The sequence below is a fragment of the Manihot esculenta genome, chromosome 13 (genome assembly GCF_001659605.2).
Source record: "Manihot esculenta cultivar AM560-2 chromosome 13, M.esculenta_v8, whole genome shotgun sequence".
NCBI classification, from domain to species: domain Eukaryota; kingdom Viridiplantae; phylum Streptophyta; class Magnoliopsida; order Malpighiales; family Euphorbiaceae; genus Manihot; species Manihot esculenta.
In genome coordinates, this window is record NC_035173.2 from 6,281,138 (window position 1) to 6,288,876 (window position 7,739).

Consider the following 7,739-nt stretch of genomic DNA (forward strand, 5'->3'; position numbering starts at 1 on the left):
GATGGTCTCTGGGTTAGAGTGTCCCCTATGGGTCAGTGGACCCAAGTGTGACCCGTCAGTTGCAGAGTCAGTCTGCCAGTGTAGTCCAGTTTTTATAGAGGGAAGATGCTTGTCCGCCGACCTTGTGGTTCTAGATTTGACAGACTTTGACGTCATTCTAGGGATGGATTGGCTATCTACCCATGGTGCTACCTTGGACTGCAGGGACAAAGTAGTTAAGTTCAGATGTCAGGATGGGTCAGAGGTCGTCTTCAGAGGAGACAAGAGGGGTACACCTAGAGGTCTAATTTCAGCTCTTCAGGCTCGTAGGTTGCTTAGGAGGGGATGTCAGGGGTTTCTAGCTCATGTGAGGGAGTTGGATAGTCATGTTAGAGAGCCCGCCTTAGTGCCTGTGGTGAGTGAGTTCTTAGATGTTTTCCCAGACGAGCTTCCAGGACTACCACCTGCAAGGGAGATAGAGTTTGAAATGGAGCTGATGCCCGGAACTAGGCCTATCTCTATCCCTCCCTACAGGATGGCACCAGCTGAGATGAAAGAGTTGAAGGAACAGTTGCAAGAACTGGTGGACAAGGGTTCCATCCGACCGAGTACCTCACCTTGGGGTGCTCCAGTACTCTTTGTGAAGAAAAAGGATGGATCCCTCAGGCTTTGTATCGACTACAGGCAGTTGAACAAAGTCACCATCAAGAATAAGTACCCATTGCCAAGGATCGACGATCTATTCGACCAGCTAGCAGGAGCGGGTTGTTTCTCCAAAATAGATCTGAGATCCGGGTACCATCAGTTGAGAATCAGAGAGGAGGACGTGCCAAAGACGGCCTTCAGGACCAGATATGGGCACTATGAGTTCCTTGTAATGCCGTTTGGGTTAACCAACGCCCCTGCAGCATTCATGGACCTCATGAACAGAATATTCAGACCATACCTGGATCACTTCGTTATTATCTTCATAGATGATATCCTAGTGTATTCCAGGAATGCAGAGGAGCATGCCCATCATCTGAGGATAGTTTTGCAGACCTTGAGGGAACATGGCTTGTATGCCAAGTTCTCCAAGTGTGAGTTCTGGTTAAGGAGCATATCATTCTTGGGGCATATAGTGTCAGAGAATGGAATAGAGGTAGACCCCAAGAAAGTAGAGGCTGTGACTAACTGGCCCAGACCCACCTCAGTGACAGAGATCAGAAGTTTCTTGGGTTTGGCTGGTTATTACAGGAGGTTCGTACAGGACTTCTCCAAAATTGCAGCTCCTTTAACCAGATTGACCAGAAAGAATCAGAGGTTCGAGTGGACCGATCGACGTGAAGAAAGCTTTGAGGAGCTCAAGAAGAGGTTGACTTCAGCACCAGTGTTAGCTCTGCCAACCAGCAATGAGGACTTCACAGTATTCTGTGATGCATCCAGAGTAGGCTTGGGTTGTGTGTTGATGCAGAATGGTAGGGTGATCGCTTATGCTTCTAGACAGCTAAAGAGGCATGAGATGAATTACCCCACACACGATCTGGAGATGGCAGCAGTTATCTTTGCCCTCAAGATGTGGAGGCATTACCTCTATGGGGTAAAATGTGAGATCTTCACAGATCATAAGAGCCTGCAGCACATCTTGAGTCAGAGAGATTTGAACTTGAGGCAGAGGAGATGGGTAGAACTGCTCAGTGACTATGATTGTAAGATACAGTACCATCCGGGTAGGGCTAATGTAGTAGCTGATGCCTTAAGCCGGAAATCACTTGGCAGTCTATCCCACGTCACGGCAGAGAGGAAACCGGTGGTGAAGGAATTTTATAAGCTCATTGAGGAGGGTCTACAGATGGAGTTGTCTGGTACAGGTGCTTTGATTGCACAAATGAAAGTAACCCCCGTGTTTCTGGAGCAGGTGGCTCAGAAACAGCACGAGGACCCAGAGTTAGTGAAGATTGCCAGGACTGTTCAGTCAGGCAAAGATAGTGAGTTCAGATTCGACAGTAAGGGGATCCTCCGCTATGGGAATAGACTATGTGTACCAGATGACATCGGGCTTAAAGGAGACATTATGAGAGAGGCTCATAATGCAAGATACAGCATTCACCCTGGAGCCACCAAGATGTATCAAGATCTGAAGAGGGTGTATTGGTGGCCAGCTATGAAGAGGGAAGTGGCACAATTCGTGTCAGCCTGCGAAATATGTCAGAGGGTGAAGCTGGAACATCAGAAGCCGGCTGGAATGCTTAACCCGCTACCTATTCCAGAATGGAAATGGGAGAACATAGCTATGGACTTTGTAGTGGGGTTACCGGCAACATCCAACAGACTAGACTCCATATGGGTGATTGTGGACAGACTCACCAAATCTGCTCACTTCATTCCAGTTAGGAGCAACTACTCTGTGGATAAGTTAGCGCAGGTTTATGTGGATGAAGTCGTCAGACTACATGGGGTCCCGGTATCTATAGTGTCAGATAGAGGGCCCCAGTTCACCTCCAGGTTTTGGCGGAGTCTGCAGAGTGCTATGGGTACCAGGTTAGATTTCAGTACTGCCTTCCACCCCCAGACTGATGGACAGTCAGAGAGGACCATCCAGACCATAGAAGATATGCTCAGAATGTGTGTGCTAGATTTTGGCGGTTCTTGGAAGCAACATCTACCTTTGGTGGAGTTTGCCTACAATAACAGCTATCATGCTAGCATAGGGATGGCTCCATATGAAGCTTTATATGGGAGGAAGTGCAGGTCACCCGTTTGTTGGGAAGAGGTAGGAGAAAGGTCCTTAGCAGGGCCTGAGCTTGTAGAGATCACCAGCAGGGTGGTGCCCATTATCAGAGAAAGGATAAAGACTGCCACCAGCAGGCAGAAAAGTTATGCAGACATCCGCAGGAAACAGGTAGAGTTTCAGGAGGGGGATCTAGTATTGCTCAAGGTGTCTCCGATGAAAGGGGTGGTTCGATTTGGTAAGAAGGGTAAGCTAGCTCCGCGGTACATTGGACCCTTTGAAGTCCTGCAAAGGATTGGGAATGTATCGTACAAGCTGGACTTGCCTGCTTCTATGGAGAGAATCCATCCGGTTTTCCATGTTTCCATGTTGAGGAAGTTCGTGTCAGATCCGGGCAAGGTTCTTAGCGAGCCTGATGTGGAGATCCAAGAGGATCTCACTTATGTTGAACAGCCGGTGCGGATTCTAGACACTCAGATCAGAAAGTTGAGGAACAAGGAAATCCCGATGGTGAAAGTCCTTTGGAACCACCACAATTTGGAAGAATGCACTTGGGAGACCCGGGAGTCCATGCTCCAGCAGTACCCCCACCTCTTCTAAGGTTAGTTGAGATGTGTTCCATGTGCTATATGTGTTACATGTATGTTATGTTTGTTTCGCTATGCATGTACTAGTTGAGGAACATTCGGGGACGAATGTTCATAAGGGGGGGAGAATGTAATACCCGGCTAGACTCCGGTATCGGAATTCCTACCGTCCGGTGGAATTTGGGTGTCGGAAACCTCTAGAAGGGTAAAAGCATGTTTTTATAAAATGTTTTCATGTATTTTAATGTTTTAAGTATGATTTTAAATAAGTTTTTGCATGAAATTTCTTTAAGGAAAAACCCAGGTTCGGCCGCCGAAACTCACTTTCGGCCGCCGAACATGCATGGACTTTGGGAGGCACGTTAGGCCCCCAAAAGTCTAAGTGAGGGAAGTGCAGGTTCGGCCGCCGAACCTTATGTTCGGCCGCCGAACATTTGCATGGATGCGGAGGCACATTCGGCCCCCAAACGTGGCCTGGCCAGCCACTATAAAAGGGTCCCCTTGGTCCGCACGGGCGAGCTTTTTCTCTCCCATTGTCGGCCAAGGTGAGTCTCCACCGTTCCTCCCTCGATCTTGAGTGTTTCCTCTAGATCTTTCATGATTTTAACAAGTTTATAACTTTGTTTTGAAGATTTGTGAGCTTTGAGCAAGTTTTGAGTGCTTGGAGGTTCAAAGAGCTTAACCTCTCCATCTCCAAGCTAGGATCGCTTTCCTCTCGTTTCTTCAAGAGGTAAGGGTCGATCTTGAACCCTTTTTATGTTTTAAACAAGTTTTAAGTAAGATCTATGGGTAGAAATGCATGTTAGGACATATGTTGTGTTTATGGGTTTAAGTTGTGATGTTTGAGCAATGTAGCTTGATTGTGTGTGAATGAAGTGTTGTAGATGGGGTATATGCATGTTTGAGACCCCTAGGAACTTGTATGTGTGTTTTGGTTGAGAAATATGCATGATCTATGGTTTTGGGAGGCAGGAGGTTCATTTGAACCAAGTTTCTGCCATTTGGCAGAAACCAGGTTCGGCAGCCGAAGGGAGTTTCGGCCGCCGAACCCCTCTTGTGAAGGCAGCTTTCGGCTGCCGAAGGTGCCCCCGAAAAGAGACTTTCGTCTCTGTCTGGCACTTTCGGCCGCCGAAGGTGCCGCCGAACCTAGCTGAGTTTCGTCTCTGTCCAGGACTTTCGGCCGCCGAAGGTGCCGCCGAAGGTGCCCTGTTCAGCCATTTCATGCATATTTTCTGTGATGTTTTCATGATGTTTTAGGGGGTTTTTGGGGGATATATTAGAGTTATGTTTATATATGTTTGGTCCCTCATTGGAGTCCACCTGTGTAGGTTCGGACCCGAGGAACCGAGGACCCCAGCAGTGAGTGAGCTGCTTCAGTGTCTGGTCAGAGCTAACCAGAGGTGAGTGGAAACAAGCTTAATGTTTTAAATCAAATAACTGAATGTTTTGAGCATGCTTCACGCATCATGATGATATGTAATAGGCTGATTGCATTAGTTCACGAATATGTTGCATTGCATTTTCCTTTGTGGTTGTGGGTGAATGCTGTATGATCCAATTAGTCCACGAGACTTTATGTATGATATGACAGGAAGACCAGGACCCCATGCTACGGCCTGGCACGAGACTTTATATATGTTATGACAGGAAGACCAGGACCCCATGCTACGGCCTGGCACGAGGCTTTATATATGATATGACAGGAAGACCAGGACCCCATGCTACGGCCTGGCACGAGACTTTATGTATGTTATGACAGGAAGACCAGGACCCCATGCTACGGCCTGGCACGAGACTATGTTGGGACTAATTGGTGACAGGTTCACCCTTGATGTGAATTGTCTGTGATATGATGCATTTCATGAAAGCATGAATTTTAATATAATGTTTTTAGTTTCTGCTCACTGGGCTTTTAGCTCACCCCTCTCCCCTAACCCCCAGGTTTGCAGGTACGGGATTGATAGAGAAGAAAAGAAGAGAAAAGTCATATGTATGTAATAGCTAGAGTATGTGGACATGACAAATGATAAGAATGTAATGTAAAGTTTATGTAATTATGTTATCGAGGATAGAGTTGTGCTTGACCATAGTATATGTTAATCCCTTGGTATGTACATGATCTTATTTTATGATGTATATGTGAACCAACTCAACACAGGATATATATTGCCCATTGAGGCTTTGATGAAATCCCACAGAGGGATTAATGTCTATGTATATGATGAATATAGTGCATGCACAGGTTGAGTTTGGTATATGAAGAAAAAGAAAAGTTTTTAATTCTTATGTATGTTTGTTGATCATGTATGGGATTAAACAGGTAAACAGGATGTATGTAGGCTTGCTACGGGTTCCGGCGGCCTTAAGCCGACCTGAATCCTAGCGCCGGTAGCGGTCCGGATTTCCGGGGCGTTACAGCTTCCGTTTGTCCATCAGTATGCGAGTGAGCGATACTGCTGAACAACAAAAAGGAATCAAAGAGTTTCCACAGTGTCCTGTCCTCCAAGAATAACTAAGAAACTTGTTGTCACAATCTAAGGTAATAGATTTTGAAACCCCATAAAGATGGACAACCTCTTTGAAGAACAACCTAGCAATAGCAATTGCATCTGAGGTTTTCCTGCAAGAAATAAATTGTGACATCTTTGAAAACTTGTCAACCATAACAAAAACAAAATCAACGCATCTTTATATGCTAGGCAGTCCCAACACAAATCCATAGACAAATATTTCCAAATGTTTTCTAGGACTGGTAGAGGCAGGTATAAGCCATTGTTCTTAAACTGGCCTTTCGATCTCTGACATGTGTAACACTTCTCCATAAATTTGTAGGCTTTCCTTCTCAGGCGTGACTAGTAAAATCTTTCCTTTAACGGCTGCCAGAGTTTTGTTCCTTTTAAGGAGACCTGCTAATCCGTTTCCATGTAAATCACTAATTACCTTCTCCCTTAAGGATGGCTTCAGAATGCACAGCTGATTCTCATAAATCAAATAACTGTCAGATAATAAAATGAAGAAACTGGATTATTAGTGGATATTTGAGACCATATCTCTGCAAAATCATCATCCTGGACATATTCCCCTTTCAACTGTTCAAGCCAAATTATCTCCTGACTCAAAAGTCAGTAGCAGTGTCACTTTCTGCCTCAAAGCATCAGCTACCTAATTCTGTACACTCGATTTATGCTTCAAAGTAAAATGAAACTTCTACAGGTATTGACACCACCATATATGCATATCAGTACTAATCTATTTTTGACTGTTCAAGTACTTCAAAGCCTCATAGTTTGAATAAAGCATGAACTCTTTTGCAAACAAGTAACGTTTCTGTATTTTAAGAGCGCGAAATACAAAATAGAATTCTTTATCATAAGTACTCTATTTTCAGGCTCCATCAAAATCTGCTTCACTATCAAAACATGCATATGCCCTGTTTCCTTAACTTCAACAACAAAATTTTCTATCAAAGTCAAGAACGTGCTCTTATCTGGGATGTCAGGTTTACTCTTCAAAGGAAGCAATGAAAACTTCACACCATCTTTCTTTAGCTTGTTAACATTACTCCTAGAATGCTGCGCATCAATAACATATTGCCACATCCATGTCTACCACATCACAATACACAGTATTGTGGTATTTGCCTATAAAGAAAGATACTTTATAGCATTCTGTCACGTTTATTTTTCCAATATCAGATTTAATCCACCCCAACGAATAAGGCTCCAGGTGCTTCTCAATAGGCAGCTTCAATTTCTTCATAGTCTCCCTCCCGATAATATTCTCGCAGCTTCCGCTGTCCACTATAATACCAAACACCCTATCACCAATTGTGCAACGAGTTCTGAACAATTGATGCCATTGCGTTTTCTCTACACGCTTAGGGATCAACATCATCCTCCATACAACATAGGTCTACCCCTCATCTAATTTATATTCCTCCCCTTCTTCGTCAGACCTATTTGATTCACAGTTTATCTCCTCATCTTCTTCCTCTCGATCCAACACGTTAACTGTCTTTCAAGTAGGACACTCATTAGATTTATGACCTTGTTGATTACACCGAAAACACTTTCCAACATAAAGTCTTGCATAGAGATTATCTACCTTCTTCGCTTCTTTATCTTGACCCACATTCAAAGGTTGTTTGTCCGCTACCTTATCATCCATAGACTGTCTGTTAAAGTTTCTAAAATTACTACGCTCTGACTGGTTCGTAGTAGTTTTATTCACACTCTCTGATTTCGCACTGTCTCTGAATCCACCAAAATTTTCCTCCTGGCCTTCTCCTGTTGCATTAATTCAGCCTTTAGAGATAAATTCTTTGCTTCACTCAAGGATTAAATTACCTGCACTCCAGTTCTATCCTTCAAATTCACCCGCAACCCTTCTAAATATCGAGCCACTTGCTGCCCTTTAGATTCTAGTAAATTATTTTGCTCCACCGACCTCATAAATTCAACTGT